Source organism: Anoplopoma fimbria, chromosome 13 (genome assembly GCF_027596085.1).
Source record: "Anoplopoma fimbria isolate UVic2021 breed Golden Eagle Sablefish chromosome 13, Afim_UVic_2022, whole genome shotgun sequence".
Taxonomy (NCBI): domain Eukaryota; kingdom Metazoa; phylum Chordata; class Actinopteri; order Perciformes; family Anoplopomatidae; genus Anoplopoma; species Anoplopoma fimbria.
In genome coordinates, this window is record NC_072461.1 from 17,876,898 (window position 1) to 17,898,455 (window position 21,558).

The 21,558-nt window shown below is 40.3% G+C and overlaps 1 protein-coding gene across 9 annotated transcripts in view; it reads left to right on the plus strand.

Annotated features, from left to right (window-relative positions):
* The first annotated feature begins 12,240 nt into the window (after positions 1-12,240).
* ncor2 (nuclear receptor corepressor 2) overlaps positions 12,241-21,558 on the plus strand; it is an 82,221-nt gene continuing 72,903 nt past the window's right edge. For all 9 annotated transcript variants that reach the window (XM_054611760.1, XM_054611767.1, XM_054611764.1 and 6 more), the window contains exon 1: positions 12,241-12,467. The gene's annotated coding sequence lies outside the window, so the exon portion shown is untranslated. The remainder of the gene's footprint in view (positions 12,468-21,558) is intronic.

Consider the following 21,558-nt stretch of genomic DNA (forward strand, 5'->3'; position numbering starts at 1 on the left):
GGTGGATTCCTGCCTGCAAGTAGACTGACCAGAATAAATGTGTGAGAATAAAGCTGGAGGAAGTAGCTCCCTGATGGTGTTACTGTGCGTTTTGCTTTAATCATTGCTCATGTGAGAATGTGTGATTAGAGGCATACTTATGCAAATTATACATTGTGCTAGTCTTAAATATTTATGAAAATGAGGAATTCAAATCGATTCTTCTCCCAGTTTTTACTGCAGTGTAGTGTGGGCTCCTGCTGTCAGCTGAGGAGCTACAGCAGAGTTTCAGTGACTCAAGTTGGCTCCTTAATTCTATTTGCCTCTCAGGGGGACCTCCCCCAAACCTCTCACACACATTTTTAGAGAGCTTTGTTGAGCGAGTCGGGGAGGATAGGGGGTCGGTGCTCCCAGCTCCCACTGAGTCTGGACAAGACACATAAATCACACACACACACACACACACACGGACACAGACACACAAACACACGCACACAAGTACTGCTATGTCAGGAGGCGATGGGGTCCAGTGTCTGGGCCAGGGGCCTCTTCTCTCGCATTAAAGGTTGGAAGGGGCTGAAAGTAAAGTAGGAGGAGGTCTGGGAAAACAGAAAGAAGGGGGAGGGTGACTATTTATTGTACCGACTTTCAGCAATGTACACTTTTTAACTCTTCTATATCTTTATTATTTTGGGAACTTTCTTGTGGAGTTTGCTGGTTGTCCCCTTGTCTGCGTTGGTTTCCTTTTGGTACTCTCTTTCCTCTCAAAGGGGTTTGGGTTGTGTTTTTTTTAATAAATATATGCAATATGTTATATTCTATTAAAAACCCTAAAGGATATTTTGGTTCCTCCTAAAATTAACTATATATTTTTTTTAACTGTCTGTGCCTGTCACACACAAGGAAGAGCAAATGTACTTAACTAGCTAAATCTGATAAAATACGTAAGCAAGAGTTGACATTTCAAATAGGCAGTCGCTAATTAGAAATGAGAATTTGTCTACCTCTGTTATAAATCAATGGTGAATAAAAATTAAAAAAATTCCATAAGGTTATATTTTAGGCAGTCCGTAAATTAACTTTTTCCATGTCCCTTCTTGTCGGGTGTTCCCCTCACTCCTTATACAGCCAGAAAACATACACAATAAACATAACCTGAGACAAGAAGTAAGCCCATACGACTTTCTTCCAAAAGTCTTTGATAACAAAACATTTCCACAAACATTTTATAAGCACTAGTTATCATGTACCTTTGTGTCCAGACAGCCTCCCTCAGACTGTCTCTGGTCCACTGCTGTTAGAGGCTGTCGACCTCAGCCACAGACCCAGACACCAGCTGGGGACCAGGCCTGGGCTCAGAGGAGAGCAGCTACCCGGCCAGGAAGTTACAGAAGGAGGCCCGGGCCGAAAAAAACCACGAGCCAATACACTGGCTCCTCCAAAACCACTGAGTGGAAAGACTCGAGGGAGAAGTGGAGCCACTTCGGGGGAGGTGAAAAGAGAAGGCTCTGAGAGAGGAGTGATTCATATTTTTGAAAAAATCAACAAACCTTGCTGAGTGGTGCATTACCTACTGCTCAACGTCAGCAACACCAAGGAACTGATTGTTGATTTTAGGCAAAAGAGGGGAAATGACACACATCTCTGCCTATATGTAGTGATATTGATGAGGTGAGGTGCCAGCGCAGAGTCCAAAGGCTTTTAAAAGACCATACCTGTTCACCCTGTTGCTATCTAGCCAGAGATACAGAAGTATCGGCTGCTATATGACGAGACTTTAGGTCAGCTTCTTTCATCAGGCTTTAAGACTCCTTAACATATCCTCCACTGGGATCGGGGGCATATCTTCTGAAAAACGTGGTCTAAAAATATGCATTTTAAAATGGTCGGATAGCAAAAATGAGCTAACAATAGTTTTAAAGCCATGTCAGTAGGCATTAGTATGAATGACCTGCAAAGCAGTAAACGGTTTCAGGTTACATGTTGCAATAAATAATCCACAAGAGGCTAAAACAGATCACAAAACATTGCAAATCAAAGCTAACAGAGTTTAATTTAAGAGTTCAACTAACAGCAAATTTACCCCACTTCTCTCTCTCAACCTCTGTATTCATAGCCTGTCCTTTTTCCTGTTACTCCTTTCTTGTGTCCCCTGACAATGTGCATTACTATATTATTTCTAGACCCTCCAGCACAAACTCAGAGTTGGTTTATAGAACTGCATATACTTTGACAGCATTTACACATATTACATTTTTTTTCCAATCTTTACAGGCCTACATTTAAAATAGTATTCAGAGATACACTCAAAACATTCAAGGTTCAACCCCCCCACAAAATGACATCACTACGTTGCATTTCCACGAATGAAATACCATCTAACTCATGCATGCAGTGTTTTATGGTCACAGAAGTGCAAGGCCGATTAAACAGCATCCAGCCAGTACCTTCTACATGTGCAAGGGTGCGGGGGCTTGATCAATACTGCTTGCAGCTTTAATATATGTTATTTTCTTTCTGTAGCATAAGGTGGACCACAACTTGCACTTTGTTAGAACGACTATAAATGGACCTTGAATTAGTGAATATGCAAATGTGAATATTTGATTAAATATGTATAAGCCGGGACCATGAGAGTCCTTTGGGTGGATCCTGCATGTGTGTTTGTGAATGAATTTGATTTACAGAGAGATACGAGGAGACAGAATGAGACAATGGGTTGACATTTTACTTGCAAAAGCGTGCATTCATGGTTATGCTGATTTTTACAAGATACTGTATAAATCTCGCTCCAGAGCACAGACACAAATAATATAGATTTTAACAATGGGACATTTAATCATGTGCCCAAGGACTGCCACTGAAAAAGACATTCGCAAACAGCTCCTGGGAAGAAATCTTTGGCTGTTACGTTGTAAGTTCTGAGTATGCATGTCTGTATTTGATATTCTGAAGGTGACTTGCATGCTTGAGAACATGTGCGAGGTGTTAACCAGCTCTTGGAGCTTCCAGTGCCGGCTGACGCCACGTCAAAAGAGCGTCATTAATTAACATGCCATTATCAGCGCTGAATGCTGGCTGGGGGAGATTAATACTGCGAGGAGCTGCTAGTGGATTAAAGGTCACATCCTGTGTGTTAATCACCCAGCACCCCTGACCCCTGGAAGGAAACACAGTAGAATGGGCACATTATTGCCACCTGGCTGGGCACCAATCACTGCCGGGATCAAAATGAGGACTGTTCCTTTCAGAAGACACAGACAGTGAGTGGGTGGGATGGAGAGGAGGTTTTTAGCAAAATATTGACAAGAAAGAGATAAAACTGCAAAAGGGAGATAGAGATCATCATGATAATTAATGTAAGGCACTTGAAATGGTGGCGTTACTACACTTAGAAGTTTAAAACGATTGCAAAAGTCACTTAGTGCAAAGCTACCCGTGTAGTCGTTTTAAAGTTACACACCAGGAGTATAAGCAGAGGATATCCTTATCATTGAGCTATTTCAAACAAAACAGTCAACATGCATCCCACACAAGCTTTTCAACATATACAGTGCATTGTTCACCTTCTTCACAGTCTCCTCTCTGTCTCTTACAGACATAAATACACAAAGACCCTGCACAAATCTGTTACTCGCATTACATTCTTAGTGTGAAAAGCCTTGAGGACTTTCCAAGGTGGATGGATTCATTTCTGGGTGTCCAAGAAAAAAACACTTGCAGGCTGGATCGCAGCTATTATATATCATATTTCTGCAGCCCATACTCACCTCCCACTCTCCCACATCTGGCAAGAATCTCTCAGATCGGATGTGACTCACCAGCTTTGGCAGTCGAAGGCTAAATTCTTCTATGTTTGCTCTCTCACAATGACCATTCAGCTCTTTCTGATGCCTTTATGTTTTATTTTGTCTCATAGTCAACCACAATAGACTCTGATGTGTGTTGTTGTCATGGAAGACCCCACTGTTCTACAGGAATGTACATACTGTCGAAATATTGTTTTGATTATGCTCACATGAACGCCATCTGACAGCTGTGGTGGTTTATTTCACATAAATCTGTGGCACACCATCTCATGATTTTCTGAGCATTCACAAGAGCATAACAAAAGCTGTTACTGCAAACACACCTCAAGTGTTGTTGGCTCCGTGCAAGACGACAGAAGGCCAGGTCAGGTGGAAAAAAGGAACATACACTGTGATTGCTCAGGGAGCGTTGTAGATGCTTACAGTGCTGGCTCTATTCTCAGAGGACCCTGTTTTCCTGCGTCAACGCTTTCCAGGATGCAGGCGCTCGGTTCACTGCTTGTTTGATGGACTGTTTTCCCTCCTTCCTGTCTGAGAGAAGAGTTGTGTTCATTTTCACCTTGGTGTCAGCAGAGACAGACAGAAGCTGCTGAATAGGATATCTCCCTCCTCCTCAAGGACGTATACAGCAACCTGCTCCTTTGTGTTTGATTTGTGTATTTAGAGTAAAGACTAGTGACCAAAAATAGCTGAGCTGAGAGGAGAGTGACTATTGGACTTGGACTCTGGAGGCCAGAAAAGGGACTCCAAATGAATGTTAATGTTGCTCAATATCTGTTGAATGGCGACTATATACTAACAAGTTCACCATATTGATTTACAGAACAAAGTGACAACAAATCACTGCTGTGTTTATAGCTTGTTTCTGCTGCCACAAAGTGACCAAAAGCTCAGTTATTGTAGTGTTTATTACCAAGATCTATTCTTATATATTTATTTTTAAGACTTTTGTTTTAATTATTTAATGTGAAATAAACGTTAGTTATAAAACCTCAAATATAACTGTTGCTATTTTAGTTTTCCATTTTACAATAGGATATTTGAAATCTTATTTCCCTTCTGTAGAACAGCCCAGTAACATCTGAGTGTCACCTGAGCCATTAGAAGTGTATTTATCATATTTTGGGTTCTTTGTCTCTTGTGGGCTATGTGGCCTAAATAAATTATAAGTGCTTATCTGAGCCAACTACAGCTGGGAGTGGAACTATTATATGTATTAGATGTAATCGGATTCTCTATTTGTTGAAAGGCACGGCTGAGCACTGCGTAGGGAACTAAACTCTGAATGCCCCCGCTGAGGCTCACTATGTTTCCTAATAACACAGAGAAGATAGTCGTCTCTGACGTAGCACATTGTAGAGGCTTAACTTTGAAGAGAGAGACTCAGTTGACTTCATTTCACTCTCCACAAAGCTTTAAGGACTGTACGTTTACATTCCAGACACCAGCATTTCTCCAAAGGCAAATCTGGATTCCTGACACAAGCAGTGAAATCTTCAATTACGTGATCATAGTCTAACATTTGAGTAGCTGACACTGGAGCAGTTGTGGAAAAGAAAATCATGATTCAGAGATGAGGAGTGATTGACAAGGATTTTATTCAGTGTCTTTCTGAGGCATGTTTGAGTGTCAAAAGCTTCCTCCTTTCAGCCGTGCTGCTGGAAAGCCTTTCCCTCAGGGTGTCTCTTACTCTACCCTGACACAGACGCTGCTACTACCTTGTGATCTCACTGGAAAAAAAAGCACATGAAAGATCAGTCTCAAACACAAACACACACACACACACATGCACAGAGAGAGAGAGAGGGAGTGTGTGACAGAGATTACTCCAATCACAGTATCTGCTATTGCACTCTATTCTTATCTCTGAACTGTTATCAACTCCCTGTAGACCGTAAGCTCTGTTGACATTTCACCTCATTTCTGGTACATAATACTTCCAAGGCTCTATTATCTTCATCACATGCCTTGTTTTAATTCCGCTACTGTCTGTTACATCAAAGAACAATTTCCTGTACCTTCATAATTCCAGTCTCTCCGGGATCATTTGATTCACCGCTCTGTTTATAGTACATCATGAGCTCAGGCATGAGCACACCTTGACTGTTCTGGTTTATTGACAACATTTCTTATGATTCAGGTGACGCTTATCTCTTTGTGTCCACACTCTTATTTATTATAGGGCCCTGCATCAACTGACTCAGACAATACACGCTTATCTTTTCATCGCCGACTCACACAGTAAGAATAAAGCCACTGTGTCCATGTGGGAGACAGCAAAGGCATTCATTTTCCATTGCTTGTAAGATGCATGTACATGTGATTGTGAGTTGCTGTAATTTGCTGAGTATGTTCTGTGCTGTATGTTGAGCTCCACCCCTACACAGCTCAGCCTAAAGCAACCCATCCCCCAACGGAGACATTTTTGCTCTCTATGTGTGACTACATTAGGCCAGCTTCCTCTCCCCCACCGAGTGAGCCTCCTGAGCCGGTCCCTGGGGTGAGTGTCGGTGTAGAAAGCAGGCCTTTTTCCCTGTCCATGGGATGTTATTGATGAGGTGAGGTAATGGATCTCCCTGCTGTGCTCACAGGGACACTGAGGATAAATCAGACAGTGGGTAAGACCCAACCAGCCATTCCACCTCTCTCCAGACTCAACTGCCATTTCATTAGCTTTATTTATGGGGGTTCTGCACTCTTCTGGACCCCTCCCCTTTCCGTCCTTCCAGTGAAAATGCCACTATTCTTCTTCTTCTTCCCCTATATAGTGCTATGGCAACCCATATACATCCCTGTCCTTCTTCCCCTCCTTTTTTTCTTGGAAATCACAGTATTCTCCCTCCCACACATCTTCTTACCAGTTAATGGTTTAGTGCACATGTGAGCAGCCTGGGAACCTATAGCCCGCTATCATGCTATGGACAAAGGGCTGGAGAGATAATGTTTTGCTCTGAAGTGTCGAAGGACTCAGCACTTATACGCAGCAGTGAAAGTCCATCCAGCTCAGCACTTCCTGCAGAGTTGTATTTCAGTCAGCCAAGCAGCTGCAATTCACCTCTGGACTTATGGCTCAGCCACTTAGTGAGAAAAATGCAGCCAAAACGGGCTTCGTCCTTGAGGGGAAGAGAAAAAGAAATGCATTGTGTGTCCATGCTGGAAAGAAGCTGAACTTTTATCTTAACCATGGGTTCAAATGTCATATTTTTATGCCAGAGATGATGTCTATTATTGTTAGGTAGACTTTCTGCTAGAAAAAGGTGAACAAGCTATCATTTTCCTACCACATCCAAGCCAACACATTACCACTTTGATTCCCTCTAGCTCTTTCTTCACTATGTTATCTATTCTGTAAAATGCTTCATTGTTATAACTTCTAGTGCTGTTTTTAGATGCTGTTGCACAGTATCAGAGACCAAACATCTAGTCTGACCTGCTATATAATATTTCTGGTAAGCCTTACCAATGCCAAAATGCATTCCATGTGTGAATGCAAATGTACATCCATAATATATGCTGTATGACGTCTATGTATCTAATTTTATTTGATGTATTGATACCTGGATTAGACATGGAAGGCAGTGATTCATACTCTCCTCGCATGCTTTTTCCATTAGAAAGAGACAGGAATGTTTTTTTTTTTTGTTCATTTCATGGTGAACATTGATGTAATGACAGTCATGCTAGAACAGGTCCATACAAGGTCCACTCTAATTTACCCTGCATGAATCCATGCAACCTAACAGATGGTTGACTGAGCTGAGCTCCAGCGATGCTGTGCTACTGCCAGTTTCATTACAGGGGTTCACCTCGACATGGGAACAAGTGTGTATACTGTATGTCTGTCACGCCCACGCCAGCCAGTGATACCAAAAGAAATTCAGGCACAACTTGCCCCATGAAAATAGAGAACACATGGCATCATGAGATAGATAGATAGATAGATAGATAGATAGATAGATAGATAGATAGATAGATAGATAGATAGATAGATAGATAGATAGATAGATAGATAGATGGATGGATGGATGGATGGATGGATGGATGGATGGATGGATGGATGGATGATGGATGGATAGATAGATAGATAGATAGATAGATAGATAGATAGATAGATAGATAGATAGATAGATAGATAGATAGATAGATAGATAGATAGATAGATAGATTACCAATGTCAGAGATAAAAAAAAGTTCTAAATTATATAAAGATATAAGATGTTAAGAAAGACTCATAACATGAGGTTGGAAAAGACTCATATTATGTCTCAACAGTAACTTTTGCTCTACATATGATCTTGATAAAGGGAAGGAGGGGGGGGTAAATGAGAGAAACGTGTTTGCTGGCGGTTGGCCAGGTGTGGACAGACTCAGGAAGTTAAGCTGGAATTCCAACAATGCAGGCAGTAGTTACACTCTGTGAAATGCTGCCATTTCTGCTCTCAGTGCTGTCTTTGTTGTGGTGAGGAGGAGGTAGTTTGGTGAAGTCTTGTGGCGGTGAAAAATGTTCAGCCCTGCATTGTAAACCTAGATTGATTTGTTAATGATACAAGAAAAATAGTGTCATGTTTAAGCACATTTATAAAAACAAAACAGAATCCTTTCTCGCTTCCCGTCTCTGCCTCTGATATCTACAGAGAAAGATCATTTTCCCAGGCTGTTTGACTCGAGCCCAGTCGTGACAATAATGAATGCCAGCGATGTGGCAGGATGAATTATGTCTCGGCTAAAAATGTACATCACAGCCAAAGGAAGAACTTGACATGTAATTATACCAGCGATATAAATAGCAACCTGTGCCAAATAGTATTCCATCGCCTTCATCTAAAAAGCATATTAAAGATGAGTCACATGATTTCAGTTGGAGATATTTCCTGTTCATGATTGTACGTTTAATTGTGCTTGGATCCAATTAGTTTGAGTGTAACTGAACACGCCTTAAGTACTACCCCTGAAGACAATAGAAAACTAAGAACGAGTGTAATAATGTGTTTCTAATCAGCCACAGTTTGGGTAGATGGCACCAGCAAAGGAGTATTTGAATTTGTAATCAAAGCTGATCATTCACAAAGGGGCGCTCCATTAATCCGGTAGACTGCGGATGGCAGCTCGTCTTTTAAGAATGCTGTTCTGATGAGGATTTTCCCTTCAGCCTCCTCTCTGTTTCTAAAGGATTTTTTTGTTGTTCATCTTTTATTTCGGAGCCTTAATGACTGTCTGCAGTACATCTATCAACTGACAGGCTTTGAAATCTCTGAAGTCTGCTTAGCTGGTGCAGTCACTCTCAGTGCTGCCTTTCATGTGGGCTCTGGATCTATTGAAACAATCCTCTCCAGTTCTTTTCTATTAACTTGTAGTCGAGATACCTCAGGTGTTTTCTTCCAAAGTAGGCTCCAAATTTTATTTTTGCAATCATGAAAAGTGTCCCTTGTTCAGGTATCAGGTATTTCAGGATCTCAATAAAGTTCACCGTGCCATTTGGGCTTTGTCTGATGCTTCATTTCACTCTACAGGGGATCTGGCTCCAGATGAAACACAGCTGTTGACATCAAAACCGGGAAGTGAGAAACGTTTGTGCTTTATCAGTGAGCTGACAAATTGGGCATTGCGGCGATGGGGGATAGATTATTCCGACATGCGCCTGGGTCCAGAGAGCCCAGCTGAAATAAACAGCTCTCTTTCCTGCTCTGTGACGGCTGGATGAAGAGATGGTGGTTATACTGATGGTTAGAGGGGGTCTCCCAAACCACAGAGCAGAAAGAAAAACACAGAGAAGAAAAACAATCCCATCTGACATCACAGGGAAGGCTGCCTGCTGAAATTTAGGTCAAGATATAGCCTGGCAGAAGTGTGCCAGATTGCCAACGCCTTGTCCAAATGGAATGGCTTAATATGAAATCAAAAGTATACAAAGTCAAATGGAGTGAAATTGATTACCTTAGCTTGCCAAAACCAAGATTACGTAGTGGCAGGTTTCTTTTGTAAATGATTAATTGAAATACTTTAAAACAAAATTATTTGGTGTGACTGAAATAGCTGCAGTGTGGGTGGTGGTTTTATAAGCCGGTAGAGCTGTGAAGCAGACAAAAGATGTTTCAGACCATTTAGAGGGCACTGGCTTCAGCAGAGTCATCAACTATGTACACAGCATGGAATGTTGTGAACTCCCAAATACTATCATTCAATGTTAAGTCGCTGTATTCACAGCTTGTACTTCTCCACGGGCATCAAGCAGCACAGATGTAGACTTCCTGGAGTGTCAACGCTTGAACTGACCCCTCCTGAAACCTCTGGTCAAAGCTGTAAGGGAGAGAGAATACAGAGGATTTTGTCCCCATAGATGTAGTGTGAGAGAGAGGGACAATAAAAGCTGTTAATAAAATGACAATATGTGCCACTAAATATGTTTGGAGCAGCAGGGATGTAGTGAAATATATCTAGGTGATGGCAAACTAAGATAGATAGATAGATAGATAGATAGATAGATAGATAGATAGATAGATAGATAGATAGATAGATAGATAGATAGATAGATGGATGGATGGATGGATGGATGGATGGATGGATGGATGGATAATAGATATGGATAGATAGATAGATAGATAGATAGATAGATAGATAGATAGATAGATAGATAGATAGATAGATAGATAGATAGATAGATAGATTAAAGATATCAGAGATAAATAGTGCTAAAATATATAAAGATATAAGATGAAGGACAAACAGAGAACATGAGGTTGGAAAATACTAATGTTATGTCTCACCAGTAACTTTTACTCTACCTATGATCTTGATAAAGGGAAGGAAAGAATAGATAGATGAATGTAACTTCTATTTGTTACATGTATCCATCATACATGTAATTGTTTTGTGGATTGCTAAAAGCAACATATATCTATATATATATATTTGTAAAGAAATGTAATGTGTGTAGATAAGCAATAGGGTAGCGTAAGATTTGTGCAATATGAAATCATATATATGGCATACATACAATGTGAACATGTCTATATGAGAATGGAATACAGGTCGTTTGCAGAAATAAATATAAGATAATATATTTGGGGCGACACATCCGAGACTGCAATAATCTTTCAATGTTCAAATCAGAAATCAAAACTCACCTCTTCAAAACTGCTTTTAATGTCTGACTAATGCTGTGTGTTTTAAGTTTTTAGTGTGTAGCTTTTATATGCTGTTTTTAAATGTCTGTAAAGAGTCTTTGAGTACTCTGAAAAGCGCTCTATAAATAAAATGTATTATTATTATTATTAAGATAAAATAAGATAATCCTTTATTCCCGCAGCGTGGAAATTTACAGGATTAAAGCAGCATAGAGGATTGTGCAAACAAGAGACCTAGTAAAAGAAAAACAAGTATTATAAATAACCAATAAAAACAGTAAAGAATCCACAATAACTGAAATATTATATATACAGACAGAAAACTATTATAACTATAATTGCAGTGTATTTGTATTGCACAGGTTTTTAGTGTCATGCTTTATGATTACACTACATTACAGTCATTTAGCAGACGCTTTTATCCAAAGCGACTTACAATAAGTGTATTCAACATAGGTATTCAAGAGAACTACTAGTCACCAGAAGTCATAAGTGCATCTCCTTTCTTAAACAAGCATCTAAAAGCATGAACCAGAGCAAAAGTACAGTGCAGAAGCAAATTAATACGAATACAATAAGTGCAACAAACTAATACGAATACAATAAGTGCAACAAACTAAATAAGTGCAACAAACTAATACGAATAAGTGCAACAAACTAATACAATACAATAAGTGCAACAAAAACAAACTAATACAATATAAATAAATAAGTGCAACAAACTAATACAATACAATAAGTGCAACAAACTACAATATAATAAGTGCAACAAACTAATACGAATATAATAAGTGCAACAAACTAATACGAATATAATAAGTGCAACAAACTAAACAAACTAATACGAATATAATAAGTGCAACAAACTAATACGAATACAATAAGTGCAACAAACTAATACGAATATAATAAGTGCAACAAACTAAACAAACTAATACAATATAATAATTGCAACAAACTAATACAATATAATAAGTGCAACAAACTAATACGAATACAATAAGTGCAACAAACTAATACAATATAATAAGTGCAACAAACTAATACAATACAATAATGATGTTAATATGATGTTTAGAAAGTAGGCTATGCAGAGCCTGAGAGAAAGAGGCACAGTGGATAATACCACTGCTCGTTTTCATCTTTTTTTTGTTGTTGTTGTGGGTGCTTTATGACAACGACTGCCTTCAACACCACAGCGTCTGTATCACTGAACGTTTTGTCGTGGGCATGGAGAGAAAAGCATAGCCGTGGAGTAAAGAGGAGGGGCGAGAGAGCATGCGGACCTATGGAGAGAGAGAGAGGCGGTTCAGCCCCGCTGTGGTCTCAGCAGCAGCGGCTCAGACAGACTAGTGCTAGACCACTGTGTTGTGCAGGAACAGGCACGGCATAGCTGGGGAAACGAATGAAAGCGGAGAGTACTCTTTGGTGTGGATTAATTCAGGGGCGAGACACTCGATCGAAGCGAGAGGCTATTTAAGCGAATTTGGGATCTGATATCATCGGCTACCGTACGACAGCACCGCCGGATGGTCTCTCCTGCCCCACCGCTAAGGTTCGGTAGCTTCCATTGCTGGTTGTCCGTTGGTTTTGGGAGGGGGAGGGGGGGCTGAGCGTTCTGAGCGTTCTGAGCGTTCTGTTGTTGGTCGACGGCACACGCACGCACACACACACACACACACACACACACACACACACACACACACACACATAGCATTGTTGACCTGTTCGAAGCTATACGTTAACAAACAACACACGGTCCTATCGAACATCTGGTAACCGTGGTTACTCAGAGAACCGGTTAACTAGCCGCTCCCCCACGCGACATCGCCGCTCGCGGTCGGCTGGCTGTGGTCAGTTGCTTGATTATTTCGCAAATCGTGAACACGTGCTACATAGGCTAGGCTAGGCTATGCTAGCTAAGAAGCTAACGTCGCTAGCCACCTCAGCTAGCTGTCAGAGCTGCTAACGTAAAAAAATAAAATAAATATGAAATGGTTATATCTGTTACGTTAGTGTTAAACCCCCATTATTCACACGCCACGCTATCAATATCACATGTTAATAAAGAATGTCAGTTTCTAAAAAAAAAAAAAAAAAAGTGTCAATCGTGTTGTGTATTGTTGTATCATGCTAATCGAGTTAGCATGACGCTAACTTGGCTCTGCCCTGTCTGTTTGATGTGCAGCTAACGATGGTTATCTGCCCATAAAGCATCCGCTGTTGTGAGGAGCGGTCACATGACTCTCTGTTGTCTAACTACTAATGAACAGCTACAGCTTGACAGTCACATAGTTGACATTCACAAAGAACAACCAAACCTTCTTGTGATCTGACCTGAGTGAGGTGACCATTAACACAAAACAAAGATGGGATAAGATAATCCTTTTATTAGAGGAAATGTTACAGGATTACAGCAGCATAGATGTAGTGCAAACAAGGTACATAGTAGAAAAAAGTATTTTAAATAAGTAAGTAGGTAAGAAAAATAATGAATCCACAATAACTAAAAAAATAATCTTATAAATACAGACAGCATAATTATAGTATTGCACAGTGTATTTGTATTGCACAGATGTATTAGTGTTTTGTTTTGTGGTCTACTGGGATGGCAGACCATGTGTTGTGGAAAGAGGCTGATGTCTGTTTTTATCAGCTGGCCAATCTCTACCACCACCTCCATGATGAGCATTCATACACATTCATACGTCCAAGCTGTCACTTAACAGTTTGAGAGCATTCTCTGCTTCATTGTCACCGCCTTATGTAAATGAAGGTGACTTGATTTAAATTGTGACACAACAGAATGTGGTCTTCGGTGCCTTTTGATATACACTTGTATTGCGTGGGGCCTTCATCCACAGATTTGATTGTTGTGTTGCTGCATTTAATCTGCCACTGAGAAACAATAGTGTGTTAATAATAGCTAAGCACAGCACTATATGGGGGGGGATTTGTTTTGATATAGCTTTGACATATAAACCTTTACACCCATTGATTTTTGTTGGCAATCAAACAAGGGCACTTCCTACTGAACTGCTGTCCAATTAATCTTGAACGGTTTGTACCCATAACACATGAAGCATATTTTGTCACCACTGGTTATAAATGGGTATGTAAATAGTTTTTAGTGTTATGTGCTCTGGCTTTGAGATATCTTTCCAAAATCAGTGGAGGTACAGTAAATGGACTTCTGTTGGGTTGTGGAAACCCATCTCAAAACCTGGAGGGACATTAAAAGGAAAACGTTTAAAAATAGTTTAGCCATAATCTTGATGCATCTTATTTGTGATCCACTTAGTAGTTGTTGACTTATAAAACAACAAGGCGACAGCTGAGTCGTCTGCTTGCACCTTACAATTCAAACAGACAGTGTTAACCTTAGGGAAACCGGAGGGTAGACGCTTTGATTCTGCAACGTCGGCATTGTTGGTTGGGATGGTGTTGTTGTCCATAATAGCCGTATGGGCGCAGTGCAGAGCGTGGACCACGAGCTAGCCAGTGGGGAACGCTAAAGTGTAGTTTATACTCATCATAGTGAAGCTGGCAGCCAGCAGTCTATGGTCATATCTGTGAGTTACACTTGTTTTGTTTTTTGATTCTTCACAGTTCATTTTGTTTGTACGCCCTCTGCCGTTTCGGAGAAAAACGCAGCGCCTCCGTTCATGCTTGGAGTTTGCGTGCTGGCTGCCGAGGCTCTCCCTAAAGCACCGAGCACTGGCGTAAACAAAGTATAACCTGTACTAAAAATCATGCGATAACAGCCCGGCTATGTAAACAAAGCACAGAGAAACTCCGATAAGAAAACACACATAGGGAGAGCAACTTCATTCTCTGCTTGGGTAGACATTACGCCACTATTTCTTTACATAGCTAATAGCTGTTTGCCATTATGATAATGCTCTGAATGTAAATAGAGAACTATTAATCTTTCATTTCACAGAAGTGTATCCAACTTTATCGGGTTAGCGGCGGTGGTCTTATTTCAGACGATACTGCCTGCTCCTGCTATAAGATAAACACTGTGGTAAACCTTGCCACCATAACGTTTCCTGTTGTTACTACACGAAATAGGTCTTTATTGCGCTACCATAAGGTTTCTTAATATGAATCGGTTACACATTCCTGAAGCCTTAGTCAACAACAATAGCCATGGCCACTCCCTTCGTGTGTGAAATGCAAAAGATATGGACAATTAGTTTTTCTGTCAGCTGAGTTTTACATTGCAAAATAAGAAATGACCACAATCACTTTTACTGGCCGACATTACAGGTTCAAAGTATGGTTGGCTATTGCACAAGTATCCTTACTTTGGGAAATGTGGCATATAAGGGGTAGGCATTACGTTAAAAAATTAACATCATTGACATCAACAAGCTAGCTTTAGCATTAGCTCTGTGTTGAGTAAAGCTTTTTGGGAACTTAAACCCACAATAACTGATTTGTTGGCCACTTGGGGACAGCGGACCTTTTTAAGTTGATATGGCTACTAACTAATTTGCAATCAGATCCATCTAGCGGTTACGGTGCAACATTATCATTCATTTGGAGTCTTGTTTCTGGCCACCTGGCGAAAGTAAGTCCAAAGTGACTTTATTTACAGCGGTGAGAGTGAACCATAACAGTGAGGTTGCGGATAGCTAAACAACAGGCTGATACCTGCTATAAAGGTCCTTGAAGCCGAGGGGATCTGCAGATTTTGGTGATGTTTCTCTTTTAGATCGATCACTAGGAGCGACTCCTTTTAAGATCATGAATTCATACATTTATAATGAAAATATTTATTATAGCCAATGTAATGGAGATGCTTGCCTGATATAAAAACAAAGAGAATGTAGAGTGAAAGTTTTGGCCCCCAATCAACTGATAATGGTAGCTGCTAACAGCAGAAGCAACATCCAGAGTTACTTTTGGCAAAGGTACAGGTATCTATTTGATAGATGTGTTGATATGTTACTCCTCTGAATGTAAACAGTTGTCATCTTTTTTTGTTATTAGCCCTACAATTGTGTCAAACAGTTCCTTCTTGTCACTGTATTTGTGCGTGTCGAGTACCTTGATGCTTTTATTTAATCTATTAGGTGTGTGCACTCATTGGGGTGGTGTTACAACTGAAGTTGCTTTAATGAAAGCCCCACTTATCTAATGAGTCTGTATTCACTGTTGTCTTGGCAGAAACGACAGACAGGACCTCCCCCAAAATAAGTGACAAGAACATTTAAATGAAATAATGGTTAAAATATGGAAACAACTGACACAAGAACGAGAAATTCAGACTGAGAATATGACCAAACATTTGGCTCCGAGTTTAAAGACTTGACAGGTTGGATAATTTGTGGTATTTACACAGTTTAGTTGGTATTTACACATTAAGTATTTCGGTGTATAAGCCAGTCATAGTGCCTAGAGACAGTCTGTGTGTCTGACAAGATAGCCTAGATAGAACAAAGTCTGCCAATAATTCATTATGGTGTGACTTTGCTGAGCTGAGTTCTCTGCACTCATCGTACAATGTCAGCTTAGCTGTTTGGATTGTAAAGTGTTAAAGGAGAGTGAGGAGATATCGCTCCCTTATCCAAAGGGGTAATGGGGGCAAAGATAATCCTGTGCTCAGCGTGGTGCCTCGGGGAGTCCGCTTCAGTGCTAGTTCAAGTTCTGCTTGTATTATGAAACACAACACGGTTACGAAACTGGAAAGGGGAGAGTCCTTGCCAATTTATCGTCTGTGAAAGAAGAATCCTCACCATGAATTCTTGTGGGAAGAAAAGCATTACATCCATTACAATTCACAAAGGGTGTCCGTCAAAGGCCAAAATGTCATTAATTGTCAGGTCTGCAACTATTTGTTGTTATTTTAACCACCATGTACTCTATCTAACTTTATTTCTAGACTGCATTTTGGATGTTGATGTATAGATAGGACTTGACATCAAATCAACATCCTCCTTAGCCTTGTTATTTCCATAGACTAATAATCTACACCTCTGAGTTGTCAGAATTGGGAAAACTCCAGTCATTCAAAGGAAACTGTTCCGCCAGTGAGCATATTGAACTGGAATTTATATTTATCCTACTGAAATCACAGCGCATGAAACAATGATCATACGGAAATAACACAACTTTGGAATGCTGCGGTGGACTTTATAAACCCATAAGTTAACACGCAGAAACCAAAGAGGGAAATATGAGGCACACAAATTGAAAGTGCCTCCCGGGCGCATTCCCTCCTCCCAACGCTTTCCCCTCTCACAGAATGAGTAACAGCAGCTGTCTAGCACTTCTTGCTCACCAGTGGACTGCACCTGGTAGGTTTCGCGTGTGGGTAATGTTATGCTCCACTCGCTGTGGTGGAGTATTAAGATCTGGCACAGTTGGTCTGTTTGCAGTGCCTCGTATTACTCACAGTCAAAGTGTCATTGAACTGGACATGGTACCACATCGGTTCCAGTGGCCGCCCCGGGGTTAAGGCTGAGCAGTCGTACCATTTTCTGGGATTTCCAAATGGAAAAAAAAAAACCAGGGTTGTGGCATGTTATTTTGAGGAAAGTACCTTTCTCATATTAGCCTCATGATTTTTTTTCCCACACTTTTATGCCTTCCCACTTTTATATTCAGGATGCAGTCATCAAAGAGAGGGACTTGGGGCTGCTACTCTTAAGGGCTAAAGAGGTCTTTAGGTCAGACGGATTCTGCTTCTGTCACTCTGCAGAGGTCAAAAGGGCCACAAGATGATTTATTTGTCCTTCTATTTGTGATGCTGCTTGCAACAATGAAATGCAATGTAACCCTTCAATATTTGTAAAAGCAAGCAATGTCAACAATGCAACTTCTTCTGCATGGCAATGGCAAATCATAATGAAACTAGTTTTTAATTAATTGTCTCGGTTTCCTGCTCTAATTCAATACCATCGTTACTAGTTTCCATGAAATATAAACTATCAATGACCTCAACAAACAAACATCCAGTTTTTTTCTCCCTGAAGATACCTTGCACACCTGTACTCCAAAGGTGTGTATCGTTTCAAACAAGTGCCACCAACTCAAATCTCAGCAAACCAATACAGCTCTCTGGTAATTACAATGTTTAATTCCTTACTTTACAAACTCCGAATTTCATACCACTGCATATTGAAAACGTATTGCTTTACATATCTTTTTGCAAGCAAATTTTTACACTCTTCTATGGTAGGAGAACATAAAAACAAGCTGAGGTGACACTAGAGAACGCATGCTTGTTCATGAGCATGATTTCTTATCTCTTATTTAATTTTAGTGATGAATGCACTTTCTTTGAGTTAAGAAATGAAAACAGTGTTCCTCAGTGTTTGTTTTGTAGTTTTTTGTACATTATGATTATCTGAAGAAAGCAAAAAAAAGCAGCTGCAAAAAAAAGCAGCTGCTCTGAAACACACAGAAATGTATAATATATTATCATAATCTCTGTTCTCCAAACAGTTTTTTTCTTCTTATGGCCTTGCATTTGCCATCTGTTTGAATGACTTGCCAACCCTGTTGTCAAGCTGCAGTTGCAGTATAATGCTGTGAGAGAGAGACTGAACTGATACCTGAGGCTGTGTCAACAGGCCTGGCATTTACTGTCTGAACATGCTCTCTTCACACTTTAGTTATTTTTTGTCATCACAGCTTCAGATAAAAACAAAACAAAAGTTAAGTTCTATTTTTCTATTTCTTTTTTGGTCATGTCAGGCAGTCTGTAATAAATCTTTTTTCAAATATCTCTAACATTAAACTGAATTCCTCTCCAAAATCAGAGATGCACCAATTGTTTTTTTTTTTTTTCAGATTCAATTATCAACCGTAGACAAGCCGGTCAGCAACATGCATGGGAATGAATTACTTAATAATAATTTCTGATTAAGTTAGCTGTTCCAGTTGTTTTTAAGTTTGTTCCTCTGAATCTTATTTTGGACTTTGAACTTTACGTCTTTTTGACTCTCGCTGAAGAACTTCTAAACCCTGATATGTTGTGTCTGGCTGTGAGGTAACTGTCTGGGCAGCTGTGTGTGCGACGTCAGAATATCATTTGGCACGCGTGTATATTTGACTGGAATCTGTGCATTTCTATTCAAAATAGTTCTACACTATTGCACAAACACGGACTATATCCTTTAAACTACAAGTACTGTTTCAATAGAACATTTTTATTTTGCACGAGTTAACAGTAGCACAAGTGAAGTCCTGTGGCCTTTTAGTCCAAACAGTCTTAAGAAGTGTTCTGTGCTCTCACATTTGAATATGTTTCTACTCCTTTGTTATAAACATGTTCTTGTAGCCTGAATTCATTTAGTGGGCAGGCTGTGGCGTAGTGGAGAGTAAGGTAGTTCTCCAATCAGAGGGTCGGTGGTTCGATACCCGGCTTCGGCAGTCGATGTGTCCTTGGGCAAGACACTGTGCTCTCACATTGTGGTAATGTGAGATGTTTCTACTCCTTTGAATATGTGTTATAACATGTTCTTGTAGCCTGAATTCATTTACATTGGTATTGATTTGCTTCAATGGAATTTATCCAAATAACTGTCAGTTACTCTACTACCTTTAATAACCTATGCTATGGTTGTCTATCAAAATAAGTATAAAATACTGGTCGCCAACTGCAATATTCTTTCTTCCTGTTGACCATATATGTGAATTAGTTTTTAGTTAGATAGGGGGATTTTGGAGATCATCCTAAACTGCATCTTTTAAGACATCATAACTATTGTCAAGACTTTTAAGCTGCTTAATTTACTTTACTTTTTCACTGATAACAACTATACAATAATTGATTAGTAAAGTTAGACTTTACTAGACAAATGGACCACAAAAATAGTTACTTCCATCCCTTATTGTGGTGACTCGGAAGTCCGGAAAAACATTTTTCAAAAGCCTTATATAATATCCCGTTGATTGCATGCTGTTGTTTTGTTTATTAGAATTGAATTAAAAGTTAAAGCCATTTGTTATTCATAAGCCCTTCTATTTTGATTTCCGTTGCCATTAAATGGAGTTCTTATTAAAACCAGTCGCCCATATTCAAACATACTAGAAAAGAGAGGCAGACAGCGGATTAGCAGAGATTAGAGATGGCTCTGTGGTAAGTGATTCACTTGACTCTGTTACGCAACACAGGCGACAGCACGTTACAGGACATGACTCTTGTTGATGTGAAAGCTACAGCCGTGGAAAGCGTTATAGTCATCTCTCCGATTGGCATAACGTTTCTACTCGGGATGTGTTACAGTGTAGTTTGTTTTTCCACATTATTTAGAGCAACAGAAGCAAGGACAGCCAAGGGGCACACCTCAGGGTGGATGATCTTACTGTCGAAATATGAGTCATGTAACTGACAGGTATGACGTAGGGATTGGTCCGATACTGTGCACATGCACTCCTAAAACTACTCCGATACAACAGCACCCGATACTTCTACGGCAACGTGATGTTAACCACTCGTCAGCTGCAACAACAACCAAACACAAACAGGTTAAAAAAAAGCATAATTTCTCTCCAGCTGCAATATAATGTTCACCTGTCTGGGATGGTTAGCTGCATTATGGTGTCAGCTCTGTGTTTCTGCCAGTGTATTGCAAGTCAGTTGAAAAGTTAGCGAGTGCCGTGTCAACAGAGAGATGGCATGTGTGTGACGATGAGTTTGAAGTCGGTAGTAAAATTATAGCTTTGAACATAGCAAAGCAGTGTGTGTGTAGAGTTTCTCTGTTGGTGAACAAATCCTACAGATCAAAACTAAGTTCCCATTTCTCGCTTGTAAAGCCACCTGCTGATAAAAGTGAAGTGCTAGCTAGGAAGTTGGCAAAAATAACTCGGGAGCACTTAAGGTTAACATCCCTACTGCTAACTATGATGTGTTTATATCAAGGGGGGAGGGGGGCCCAAGTTGAGTGTAATTCCAGGTTATGGTATGCTTGCGGTGGGGAATTGACGTGGCATGTCTAGACTCCTGTCTTGACATGTGCACTGGATCCATTCCAACAAATTGGTCCCCTGAATGCATCAAAACATCAAGCTGCTGGTGTGACGTCTAGTCTGTGTTGTGTAACGTGAAATTGCTACTTACCCCACCCAATCTTCACGTGTCCATTATTCAAAACCTTGCGTATCAAATGTAGTTGGGATGTGTTGTTTAGTAGGTTGTTTGTGTAAATGACACCAGCATTTACGGCCATTCGTGTTTGGTATTGCACACACATGCACACCCTCGCAGTGTACACACATACTCTTGAACCCTCTCATGCATAAACAGAAGCTCTGTGAGTCCGCTGTCATGAGGGGCAAACAGAGGCACTCGGGTTGCATGCTGCAATACAGAAGAACACTTCAAAGCTGTTGAATAATTAAATAGCAGTGAGGAGGAAGTAGGTCAGCCCAGCAGACAAGTGCACTCCTCAGTTTTATTTCCTGCTCCTCAGCGTGGAGAGCTGAATGTCAGGTGGGCTTTAGGAACAGAGCCAACAGAGAATAAAGCGGGATCTGTGAGTGGAGACCTCATGCATCAGAGAGATGCTGTCACACTGTGTGCCGCTGAGTGTTTGTTGCAGTGCCATTCAAGAGGGTCTGTACAGAGTCATTTGGGGCATCAATAATTAAAAATTATCTGTCACAGTGACAACGTTTGACTGTTTGTCATT